Here is a 13201-nt window from a genome sequence, read left to right as displayed (position 1 = left end):
CTTATCCACCAAGACTCACATTCCCTCAAGAAGACCAAGATCACAACCATCAACAAGGAATGTTCGCTTTTTGAAGCATCACTACGGTCGAGCCAACGACCTTAAACAAAAGCGCTTCTCGGGAGGCAACCCGTGCAATAAAGTAGAGTAGAAGAATAAAGGATGACAAATGAGCCGATAAAGAAGCAAAGGAAGCCAGCCACATCTGATAGGGGTATTTCTTTCTTTTTGCTACTAGCTCAAGATTCAAAATATGCCACATCCTAGCTTATCACTAAGTGTGGGATAACACCCAAATAAAACACTAGACAAATACTCCCAAATCTTCAACTAAAATTCCTAAGTGTGGGATACACTAGGAACATTGAGGACAATGTTCGTCTAAGTGTGGGATGTTGGTATCTTTTTATGCTGTATTATAATAAACCATTACGAAGATTCCAAGTCCTTAAGTCAAATTTCAAAATTTTTTGCAAAAAGAAACCCTTTTCGAAAGAGTATTTTTGAAAACCTAAACGTTTGTCAATAAAAATAAGGCTTAAGTAAGGTGGAATTCTTGTTAGATTGAAACCTCTAATAGAGCATTGCATGACTAAGGCATTATCGACCTAAATTGATTATGGTGAGGCACCCCAAATAAGACCAGCATTCATCTTTAATGCTTCACTATTTTCCGTTGAGAGTGCCGATGTCTGTGCTCAGAATCAGAACTTGCTTTAGATCTACATCTCCAAACAGCGAAGCGTGATTCGGTTGTAATCAAAATAGCTACCCATTTGTCAAACATAAACCTTCCACACCTCCGCTACTTCTACTCCACCACCACATCCATATCACCTTTACTATTTCTCGAAAAACCCAGAAAATGAGATTCCTTCAGAAAACCCGATGTTATAAACCTCTCAAGTATCATGGCAAAGGTCTTGAAAAAGTTTACCGGCAAAAAGTTTCTCGAAATGAAGTATCTTAAAAAAAAAAAAAAAAAAAATTCAAGTTCTGAAAAAGGAGCAGAACTAAATAAGAGAAATGCCGAAGAAAACTCGACCGAAAATTATTATCAAATGAAGAAAAAGTTCAAAAGTGCTTCTCAAAATACTTCAGCACTCATATCTATCCGAATAAAAGTCTCAAAAACAACTTCACTACCACTCCAAAATTCCTTTCCCATCATTGACAAATAACCTATAAAGCTGAGATTACTACCGTTCTTGCATTAGCAGCAAGGATTTAAGTCTTTATCAAGCCTATGACGATGGGTGCAGCATGACTAGCTATGAGCGTACTTCATTTCTTAGATCTATAGGGAACCCTAAAAACATGAGTGATTTGAGTGACCCGTGAAAGCTAGCCTATGTCATGTAACCTCCTCGCATGATTGCAGAGATAATTTCAATCCTAACACATATGACTCACCTTATCTTTTTACTCTTATAATAAAAGCAAACCGCTTAGGCTATTAGAAAAGAAACACCAAAAAGATTCTTAAGAATGAGAGTTTGCTTGAGGACAAGCAAAGTCTAAGTGTGGGATATTTGATATCGGCTAAAAAGTCACGTTTTCACCCCGGTATTAAGGCCCAAAAACAAGAAAGATTCGAACTTTATTGGCAAAATACCCACTTCATTGGTTAGAATTGAAGAAAAAGTAATTACGAAGGCGGTGCAAAAAGAATCAAGAGAATCAGAGCTAAAACGAAGATTCTAGAGCGAAAACGGTGAAAGACAAGAAATCAAGTTACGATCCAGGGAATCAAGGCTGACCAGCACACCATACGGCTTTCCATATGGCCTGCCATACGGCCTGTCACTATCTATATGGCTTGCCAGATACGTGCCACCAGGTGCCTTCACCATATGGCCTGCCAGCTATAATGCCTGCCACTGTGGATACGGCTTGCCAGATATGTGCCACCAGGTGCCTTCACAATATGGCCTACCAGCCATACGGCCTGCCAAATACGTCCCACCATACGGGCCATACGACCTGTCAGGCGTATTTTGGCATTTTCCTAGTCTATTTAATGGGTCTTTGTCATTCATTCCAACACACACTTCAATTCACTTCTTTCTCTCTCTTGTAGAATATTAGTCATACTTTCAAGGCCTTCTCACCTCCGAGCAGGAAATTAAGTACCCGGAGGCGAACGCTGAAGATTGTATTAGGAGCGGTCTGGAGTCTTGAAGTTGTCACTTTTGTATTCGGAACTCGTTTAATCTACTGGTACCTCTATCCTTTATCTTATATAATGTTTTATTATATTGTTGCCATGATTAGCGAGTAGTTATCTTTAGTGTATGCTATGATGTAAGCAGTTATAATGCCGAAATAATATTATGGTTTGTGTATGCTGTCGAAATGCTTTCCGATTATGCTTTAAACTCAATCGCTTTTCCAACTAATAGAACGTAGTTATAGGCTCTGTTATTGGGAAGTGGCAAACCCCGATTCAGAGTACACTATCTGTGTCACCCCTTGGTAAGAGAAGTCTATCGGATACAACATAAAATCGACTGAGGCACACCGGTTGTAGTAAGTCTATCAAGCTTTGGATTCCGACTGAGGACTCTTTCGTAGTGAAACATCTGACTAGACCCTTAGTACATTGTCGGTCCCAGACCATGCTAGTGTAGTCACCAAGAATATAAACTTCGTACGCGCACGCTGAAGCACATCGGTTGTTGTAAGCTGTACCTCTGCTAAGTAAGGCCATGGAACATGGTTAGTGTTGACCAGTACACTGCACCATAACGCGGTCTCAAGCATTGCACCCCGCTTGAGGGATTCTTAGTTAATTAAGGAACTGTTTGTTTAGACACATAAAGGATTGGACCATTAGGATAACCGAACGTGTTCATGGAAGTCATCTTGACTAGGCCATGGTGTTCTTTATGGTTGAACTCTTTTTAAGGGCCTAACTATCTTTTACCAATTATTAACAAAAGCATTGAAGCACATCACGTCTCTCGGATATGGTAAACCATGTATTATTATGCTTAAGAAAGTTTAGACCATTTTGGAATGTTAATACATCACCCAACCGAGTTGCTCAATTGGATAAGCCGTCTGAACGTGTACGCCTGTAGTCAGACTGCACGAGCATCGAGGGTAAGGGACGTTGATGTCTATTCAGAATCTTCAAGCCTAATGCAGTACCCAGTGACATGTCTTATGACAGGAGCATTTAGGACCAGTGTAATGAATACAAGGCCTCCGCCTATTCATGAGCCAGCATTCCATATTCTCGGCAGAATAACTGATGAAGTCATAGTATGCGCTTACTTTAACCTTATCTGAATTACAAATTTTATCGCATTTACTTTATCTATCTTATAAACTAGAAAATCCCAAAATAAATATTTACTACTCCCTAACTATCTTAGGCTAAAATATAGGTTCGATGTTACTGATATCTCAAAAATATGACTCTAGGTCATACTTCCTTTACTCATAAGGAGTAGTAAGATTTAGGCCCCGCTAAATATAAATTTAAAACTGTACCCTCTCCTACGAGTGGCTGATCCTGGCGAGCCGCGGCCTAACGACACCGCACACATAAAAACCGTCCGTTTCGGCCATATCAGTTTCGTACCAACTCTGAATATTGGGATTCTACTTTGGTAGCATTCTTCTTTTATCATTTGGGCACCTTTATTTGAGTTTGAGGATATCCCGCCTATCCCGTCCTCGATTTGTATTTGACATATGTGTTCTTGTGATCCATTCTTATGTCATCTATCCTCGTTAGGCGCGATATCTCTGTTAACTTAGCTTCGTTTATCTTGACGGGGGGATACACCATCAAGCCCCCCGGTTTAATTTTACGAAGCTTTCTGACCAAGCTTTGTTGAAATAAACTCAATCTGCCACTTGATTACTTGATTAGACGCCTCTGATCCCAGCAATTATTTACCCGGGTACTATTTACCTTTTTACCCCTGCCAAAGTTTTTCTGTTTAAATAGGCTTGAAGGTTGAAATGGTAATTTTCCAGTACGGTTACCAAAATAACTCTGTAACTGATGGGATGGTTTTCTGCTTAAAGGTAATAAAGGGTTAGACTTTGATTTTTCTCTTTCATTTTTTTCTTTCTTTTTTCTTTTGCTTCTCTTCATCATCCGATCATCTTCTTTAATTCTCAAAAAGGTATTGCTCCCAACTTGCTATCTTTTTCTGTTATTTTGTTATGGCTAAAGTAGGGCTTCGATCTATTTCTAGTGCTGTGACCCCCGAATGCTGTGAACGCCTCTGTAAAACCCTAGGTCTTAAAGGAGACGACATAATTTTGCCTGAATCCGGGAAGTTCATGCTGGACATTCCAACGGATTACGTCAAAATGTACACGCAATAATTTATAGAATGCAACCTTAGGATCCCCATTTCTCCATTTTTCCTTAGCGTTCTTGATTACTTTAAAGTCCATGTTTCGATTGTTCACCCTCTTGCCATCAAAAAGATCCTGGCTTTTGAATATATGTGCAAAGCATATGGCGGCCAGCCTTCTGTTGACTTATTTTGCTGTTTCTTTCAAACTGTTGATGCTGGGAATTGGGTTACAATTGCCAAGTGAAATGTCCCGTTCATATTGATTATAAACGTTCCATATTAATTGATTTCATTGCGAGGTTTTGACCTCTATATGAGACGTTTTTCAAAGACTGCATTCTTTTTTAAAACAACCATAACCTTTATTTTATCAATAAAGGTTTTAAAAGCATTACGTAGATTATCAAATAATGATAATCTAAAATATATTGTTTACACATGACCATTACATAATGGTTTACAATAGAAATATATTACATCGACATATGTTTCTCGAATGCAGTTTTTACACAACATCATACAAACATGGACTCCAAATCTTGTCCTTATTTTAGTATGCAACAACGGAAGCTCTTAGTATTCACCTGAGAATAAACATGCTTTAAACGTGAACAAAAATATTGGTGAGTTATAGGTTTAACCTATATATCAAATCGTAACAATAGACCATAAGATTTCATATTTCAATACACATCCCATACATAGAGATAAAAATCATTCATATGGTGAACACCTGGTAACCGACATTAACAAGATGCATATATAAGAATATCCCCATCATTCCGGGACACCCTTCGGATATGATATAAATTTCGAAGTACTAAAGCATCCGGTACTTTGGATGGGGTTTGTTAGGCCCAATAGATCTATCTTTAGGATTCACGTCAATTAGGGTGTCTGTTCCCTAATTCTTAGATTACCAGACTTAATAAAAAGGGGCATATTCGATTTCGATAATTCAAACATAGAATGTAGTTTCACGTACTTGTGTCTACTTTGTAAATCATTTATAAAACCTGCATGTATTCTCATCCCAAAAATATTAGATTTTAAAAGTGGGACTATAACTCACTTTCCTAGATATTTCCTTCCTCGAAAATAAGACTTGGCCACTGATCGATTCACGAACCTATACAAATATGTACATATATATCAAAGTATGATCAAAATATAATTACAACCATTTTTATTATGTTTTAAAGATTTGAGTGTATTAAGTCAGCTGTTCTCGTTAGTAACCTACAACTAGTTGTCCACAGTTAGATATACAGAAATAAATCGATATATATTATCTTAAATCAATCCACGACCGAGTGTATACACGTCTTAGGCTAGATCACAACTCAAAGTATATATATTTTTGGAATCAACCTCAACCCTGTATAGCTTACTCCAACATTACTGCATATAGAGTGTCTATGGTTGTTCCAAATAATATATATACATGGGTCGATATGATATGTCAAAACATTTGCATACGTGTCTATGGTATCCCAAGATTACATAATATATTAGAATACATGTATAATACAATATAAATTAGCTAGGATAAGATTTGTATAGATTTGTTAAACATTTCCCGTAGCTAAAAAGATCAAAAATATCCAATCTTGTTTTACCCATAACTTCTTCATTTTAAATCCGTTTTGAGTGAATTAAATTGCTATGGTTTCATATTGAACTCTAATTTAAGAATCCAAACATAAAAAGTATAGGTTTATAGTCGGAAATTTAAGTTACATGTGAATTACTAAAGAGGTAGTCATTTCCGTCGAAAGAACGACATCTTGATGACCATTTTCAAAAACATACTTTCACTTTGAGTTTAACCAAGATTTTTGGATATAGTTTCATGTTCATATGAAAAATCATTTTCTCAGAAGAAGAACTTTTAAATCAAAGTTTATCATAGTTTTTAATTATCCAAAACAAAACAGCCCCCGGTTTAACTACGACGGCGTATATCCGATTTTATGGTGTTCATCGTGTCTTCAGGTTTTAAATCATTAAGTTAGCATATTATATAGATATAGAACATGTGTTTAGTTTATTTTAAAAGTCAAGTTAGAAGGATTAACTTTTGTTTGCGAACAAGTTTAGAATTAACTAAACTATGTTCTAGTGATTACAAATTTAAACCTTCGAATAAGATAGCTTTATATGTATGAATCGAATGATGTTATGAACATCATTACTACCTCAAGTTTTCTGGATAAAACTACTGGAAATGAGAAAAATGGATCTAGCTTCAAAGGATCCTTGGATGACTTGAAAGTTCTTGAAGCAGAATCATGACACGAAAACAGTTCAAGTAAGATTTTCACTCGAAATAAGATTCTTATAGTTGTAGAAATTGAATCAAAGTTTGAATATGAATATTACCTTGAATTAGAAAGATAACCTACTTTAAATAACAAAGGTTCCTTGATCTTAGATGATTACTTGGAATGGATTAGAAAGCTTGGAAGTAGACTTGCAAAACTTAGAAGTATTCTTGATTTTTATGAAACAATACTTATGGAATTTATGAAGAAAACTTAGAACTTGAAGATGGAACTTGAGAGAGATCAATTAGATGAAGAAATTTGAAGAATGAAAGTGTTTGTAGGTGTTTTTGGTCGTTGGTATATGGATTAGATATAAAGGATATGTAATTTTGTTTTCATGTAAATAAGTCATGAATGATTACTAATATTTTTGTAATTTTATGAGATATTTCATGCTAGTTGCCAAATGATGGTTCCCACATGTGTTAGGTGACTCACATTGGCTGCTAAGAGCTGATCATTGGAGTGTATTTACCAATAGTATATACATCTAAAAGCTGTGTATTGTACGAGTACGAATACGAGTGCATACGAGTAAAATTGTTGATGAAACTGAACGAGGATGTAATTGTAAGCATTTTTGTTAAGTAGAAGTACTTTGATATGTGTCTTGAAGTCTTTCAAAAGTGTAAGAATACATATCAAAACACAACATGTATATACATTCTAATGGAGTCGTTAAGTCTTCGTTAGTCGTTACATGTAAGTGTTGTTTTGAAACCTTTAAGTTAACGATCTCAATTACTGTTGTTAACCCAATATTTATTATATCAAATTAGATGTTAAATTATTATATTATCATGATATTATGATGTATGAATATCTCTTAATATGATATATACATTAAAATATCGTTACAACGATAATCGTTACATATAAGTCTCGTTTCGTAATTCTTGAGTTAGTAGTCTTGTTTTTACATATGTAGTTCATTGTTAACACACTTAATGATATATTTAAATATCATTTTATCATGTTAAATATAGTGTATCAATATCTTAATATGATACATATGTATTTAGTAGACATTATCAAAACGATAATCGTTATATATATCATTTCGAGTTTCTTCACTTAGTAATCTCATTTTTATGTATATCACACATTGGTAATATACTTAGTGAGATACTTACTCATCATAATCTCATGTCAACCATATATATATGTCTATATATACCACAACATGTAGTTTTTACAAATTTGTAACGTTCGTGAATCGCTGGTCAACTTGGGTGATCAATTGTCTATATGAAACTTATTTCATTTAATCAAGTCTTAACAAGTTTGATTGTTTAACATATTGGAAACATTTAGTCATGTAAATATCAATCTCAATTAATATATATAAACATGGAAAAGTTCGGGTCACTACACTAAGCGTCATAAAAAGATGGGTAGTGTGATTGATACTCCCATGTGTTTTGCTTCTTCAATTCCTGATGTAAGGAATTGGAAAAATTCCTTTGTTTATATCAAGAAATCTTTTTTCTTTCCGAACAAATTTCTCAATTCCGTTGATAGCAGGTGGGCCACTGTTCCCAAGTAATATAGTGATCCTATTCCTGATGATGCTAAAAATGATCCTCTCTACGGTAGGATTTGTCGTTATCCTATAATACCTTCAACTATTCCGGATTCCCTCCTTTTTAAGCTTGGCATGGCACCTTCATGGAAAAGAGGCGAAGCTATTCCTGTGTACTTTTATGGGGAAAGGGGTAGGTTTTGCATGCCAATAGGTCTTATTTTTGTTTGACCCTTTTGTTTTATTTTTCTGACCTTGCTTGCTTTTGCAGAGATGTCTTTGCGAAATGTTATCAAGTCCTTTGGGGTGAAACAAATGACTGAAGCTGTCCGTGCTAGCACTGTGGCTAAGGAGCTTGGTTCTCCTTCTTGTTCTAGTTTTATGGAGGTGGACATTAAACCGGAGAAAGTGGCTGAGTCTAGTGCTCCCAAAGTTCAACACAGTGATAAGGTTGCTTCGGAGCACGAGCCTATTGATGTTGATGCGGAGCCTGAAGTGTCCAAGAGTATTCTTGTTAAATAAATTTCGTCCCGAGATTTTAAGCTGTTGAAGGTGTTGACGAATCTTCTGGAAATAGATGCGGGTATTTCTTTTTCATCTGATCTTCACGGTCCCAGGTGAACTCGGGTCCTCTACGAGCATTCCATTGAACCTTAACAATTGGTATCTTGTTTTGCTTAAGTCTCTTAACCTCACGATCCATTATTTCGACGGGTTCTTCAATGAATTGAAGTTTTTCATTGATTTGGATTTCGTGCAACGGAATAGTGAGATCTTCTTTAGCAAAACATTTCTTCAAACTCGAGACGTGGAAAGTGTTATGTACAACCGCGAGTTGTTGAGGTAGCTCTAGTTGGTAAGCTACTGGTCCAACACGATCTATAATCTTGAATGGTCCAATGTATCTTGGATTTAGTTTCCCCCGTTTACCAAATCGAACAACGCCTTTCCAAGGTGAAACCTTAAGCATGACCATTTCTCCAATTTCAAACTCTATATCTTTTCTTTTACTGTCCGCGTAGCTCTTTTGTCGACACTGGGCGGTTTTCAATCGTTGTTGAATTTTGATGATTTTCTCGGTAGTTTCTTGTATTATCTCCGGACCCGTAATATGTCTATCCCCCACTTCATTCCAACAAATCGGAGACCTGCACTTTCTGCCATAAAGTGCCTCAAACGGCGCCATCTCAATACTAGAATGATAACTGTCGTTGTAGGAAAATTCTGCTAAAGGTAGGTGTCGATCCCAACCGTTTCCGAAATTAATAACACCAGCTCGTTGCATGTCTTCAAGCGTTTGTATCGTCCTTTCGCTCTGCCCATCAGTTTGTGGATGATAGGCAGTACTCATGTCTAGATGAGTCCCCAATGCTTGTTGCAACGTCTGCCAGAACCTTGAAACATATCTACCATCCCTATCAGAGATAATAGAGACGGGTATTCCATGTCTGGAGACAACCTCCTTCAAATACAATCGCAGCAACTTCTCCATTTTGTCATCTTCTCTCATTGGCAGGAAGTGTGCTGACTTGGTGAGACGATCAACTATTACCCAAATAGTATCATAACCACTTGCAGTCCTTGGCAATTTAGTAATGAAATCCATGGTAATATTTTCCCATTTCCATTCCGGGATTTCAGGTTGTTGTAGTAGACCTGATGGTTTCTGATGTTTAGCTTTGACTTTAGAACACGTCAAATATTCTCCTACATATTTAGCAATATCGGCTTTCATATCCGGCCACCAAAATGTTTCTTGAGATCTTTATACATCTTCCCCGCTCCGGGATGTATTGAATATCTGGTTTTATGTGTTTCTTTAAGTATCATTTCTCTCACATCTCCAAACCTTGGTACTCAAATTCTATCAGCCCTATATCAGGTTCCGTCTTCCCGAATATTAAGATGTTTCTCTGATCCTTTGGGTATCTCATTCTTCAAATTTCCTTCTTTTACAACCCCCTGTTGCGCCTCCTTTATTTGAGTAGTAAGGTTAGTATGAATAATTATATTCATAGCTTTTACCCGGATAGGTTCTCTGTCCTTTCTACTCAAAGCGTCGGCTACCACATTCGCCTTCCCCGGGTGGTATCGAATCTCAAAATCATAATCATTCAACAGTTCAATCCACCTGCGTTGTCTCATATTCAGTTGCTTCTAATTAAATATATGTTGGAGACTTTTGTGGTCGGTATATATAATACTTTTGACCCCATATAAATAATGCCTCCAAGTCTTTAATGCAAAAACAACAGCACCCAATTCCAAATCGTGAGTTGTATAATTTTGCTCGTGAATCTTCAATTGTCTAGACGCATAAGCAATCGCCTTCGTTCGTTGCATTAATACACAACCGAGACCTTGCTTTGATGTGTCACAATAAATCACAAAATCCGCATTCCCTTCAGGCAATGACAATATAGGTGCCGTAGTTAGATTTTTCTTCAATAACTGAAACGTCTTCCCTTGTTCATCCTTCCATTCAAATTTCTTCCCTTTATGTGTTAATGCAGTCAAGGGTTTTGCTATTTTGGAGAAATCTTGGATGAATCTTTTGTAGTAACCAGCCAATCTTAAAAATTGACGTATATGCTTAAGAGTTTTTGGGGTTTCCCACTTTTCAACGGTTTCGATCTTTGGCGGGTCCACATGGATACCTTCTTTGTTCACTATGTGACCGAGAAATTGAACTTCTTCCAACCAAAATGCACACTTTGAAAATTTAGCGTACAGTTTTTCTTTCCTCAGTACTTCTAGCACTTTTCTCAAATGTTCTTCGTGCTCTTGATCATTCTTTGAGTAAATAAGTATGTCATCGGTGAAAACAATGACAAACTTGTCAAGATATGGCCCACACACTCGATTCATAAGGTCAATAAACACAGCTGGTGCGTTAGTCAATCCAAACGGTATAACCATAAACTCGTAATGACCATAACGCGTCCTAAAAGCAGTTTTTGGAATATCATCCTCCTTTACTCGCATTTGATGATATCCAGAAAGTAAATCGATTTTCGAATAAACCGACGAGCCTTGTAGTTGATCAAATAAGTCGTCAATTCTCGGCAGTGGATAACGGTTTTTGATGGTAAGTTTATTCAACTCTCTGTAGTCAATACACAACCTAAATGTACCATCCTTCTTCTTGACAAACAAAACAGGAGCTCCCCATGGTGATGTGCTTGGTCGGATGAAACCACGTTCTAATAGTTCTTGCAGTTGGCTTTGCAGTTCTTTCATCTCGCTGGGTGCGAGTCTGTAAGGAGCACGAGCTATTGGTGCAGCTCCTGGTACAAGATCTATTTAAAATTCAACAGATCGATGTGGAGGTAGTCCCGGTAATTCTTTCGGAAATACATCGGGAAATTCTTTTGCGACGGGAACATCATTGATGCTCTTTTCTTCAGTTTGTTCTTTCTCGACGTGTGCTAGAACAGCATAGCAACCTTTTTTTATTAGTTTGTGTGCCTTCAAATTACTAATAAGATGTTGCTTCGTGTTGCCCTTTTCTCCGTACACCATTAAGGGTTCTCCTTCTTCTCGTACAATGCGAATTGCATTTTTGTAACATACGATCTCTGCTTTCATCTCCTTCAGCCAGTCTGTAACGACCCTACTTTTTCCGTTATCTTTTACCGTTAACTATTTAACGACCGTTAATTGTTATTCGTGCCACGTCATTTCTATGACCTATATTATTATTTTTGTAATAATATATTAATTATTATGTGTTATATGAATATTTGTATTCATATTTTAAATTATACGTTCCTACGAGTCGCGGATTTCTATCCGGCGAATCTTTTCGGTTTTCAAACCAACGGTCGAACTTTTGGAATTTTTAAGTCCTAATTATTTTAAATATGATATTTTGATGTCATATGATTATATATAGTGTTTATATATTTTATTCGTCGCGTACTTATTATCTCTTCGAAAAATCAATCGCGTAGCGGCGTTTTCGCGTTTCGGGTTTCGTTCGGGCGTTCGGGCCACTAGGATTTTGTCATTTATCAAATTGGGCCACTATGGGGCCCACCCCATTCAGTTTTTGGCCGAAAATCCCTTAAGGAGGGGAGTATTTTGTCAAACTTGCAAACTAGTGACCATTACTCTAAACTTCACTACTTACTCTCATTTCTAACCTAATCATCTTATTTTTTTTCACCTCCTTCCTCCCTCTCCTCCCATGAACGTCCCCTTTCATCATCATCATCACCATTTCATCATCAAATCAAGGTTAAGAATTAGGGCTTTCAACATAAACGGATTCCTCTCATCGTTCTCTACGCGTCTATATCACTTGATTATTGATTAGGGTATAAACCCTAACCCTAGATTTTTAATTTTTCTTTATTTTTCTGTATTTTGATTATATTTTATTAGTATGATGATTATTAGTTGTTGTAATGTTGATTGTATTCGTAGAATTACTCGATTGCATATTTTTCGGTTTGATAAAATTGGAACAGCAGCTTTTTCGTGTGTTTCTGATATTGTAACTGATGTTGATCATAAAATAAAGTATATAAATGAGTTCCTCTCATCAAGACATTAATTTTAGACTCCGGATTCATGTCGTTTCGATTCCCGGAGCCCTAGTTACGATCAAAGTGGTATTTTGTTAAGATTGAAATGTGATTTTGGTATGAACCAGGTTTGGTCCGACTTTGTGACCATATTTGGTGACTTTAGGGTGTGTTAGTGTGTTACGACTGATGGTGGGGCGAACTTTCATGTTCGGGTCATCTCAATCCGAGCCACGAATCACCCGTTACGTCTAAAACACGTTTTTGATTGAATTGGAGTTCCAAGTAGTGTATTGACTGTATATCACGACTTTTGGGCTGTTCATGGTGTGTTCTTGAGTGTACCAAAGTGTCGGGTGGTTTGCTTAGGCGGAGATATATGTAAGGCTCGCCGAAAACCGACACCCGGGGCTCAAGATACGACCCGATGAACTTTTGATTAAAACTTATGGTTAAATATTAAAACTTATGAGAAAAATAATGATTTTTCATTATTGATTA

This window comes from Rutidosis leptorrhynchoides, chromosome 11 (assembly GCF_046630445.1).
Source record: "Rutidosis leptorrhynchoides isolate AG116_Rl617_1_P2 chromosome 11, CSIRO_AGI_Rlap_v1, whole genome shotgun sequence".
Classification (NCBI taxonomy): domain Eukaryota; kingdom Viridiplantae; phylum Streptophyta; class Magnoliopsida; order Asterales; family Asteraceae; genus Rutidosis; species Rutidosis leptorrhynchoides.
This window is presented reverse-complemented; position numbering follows the sequence as displayed.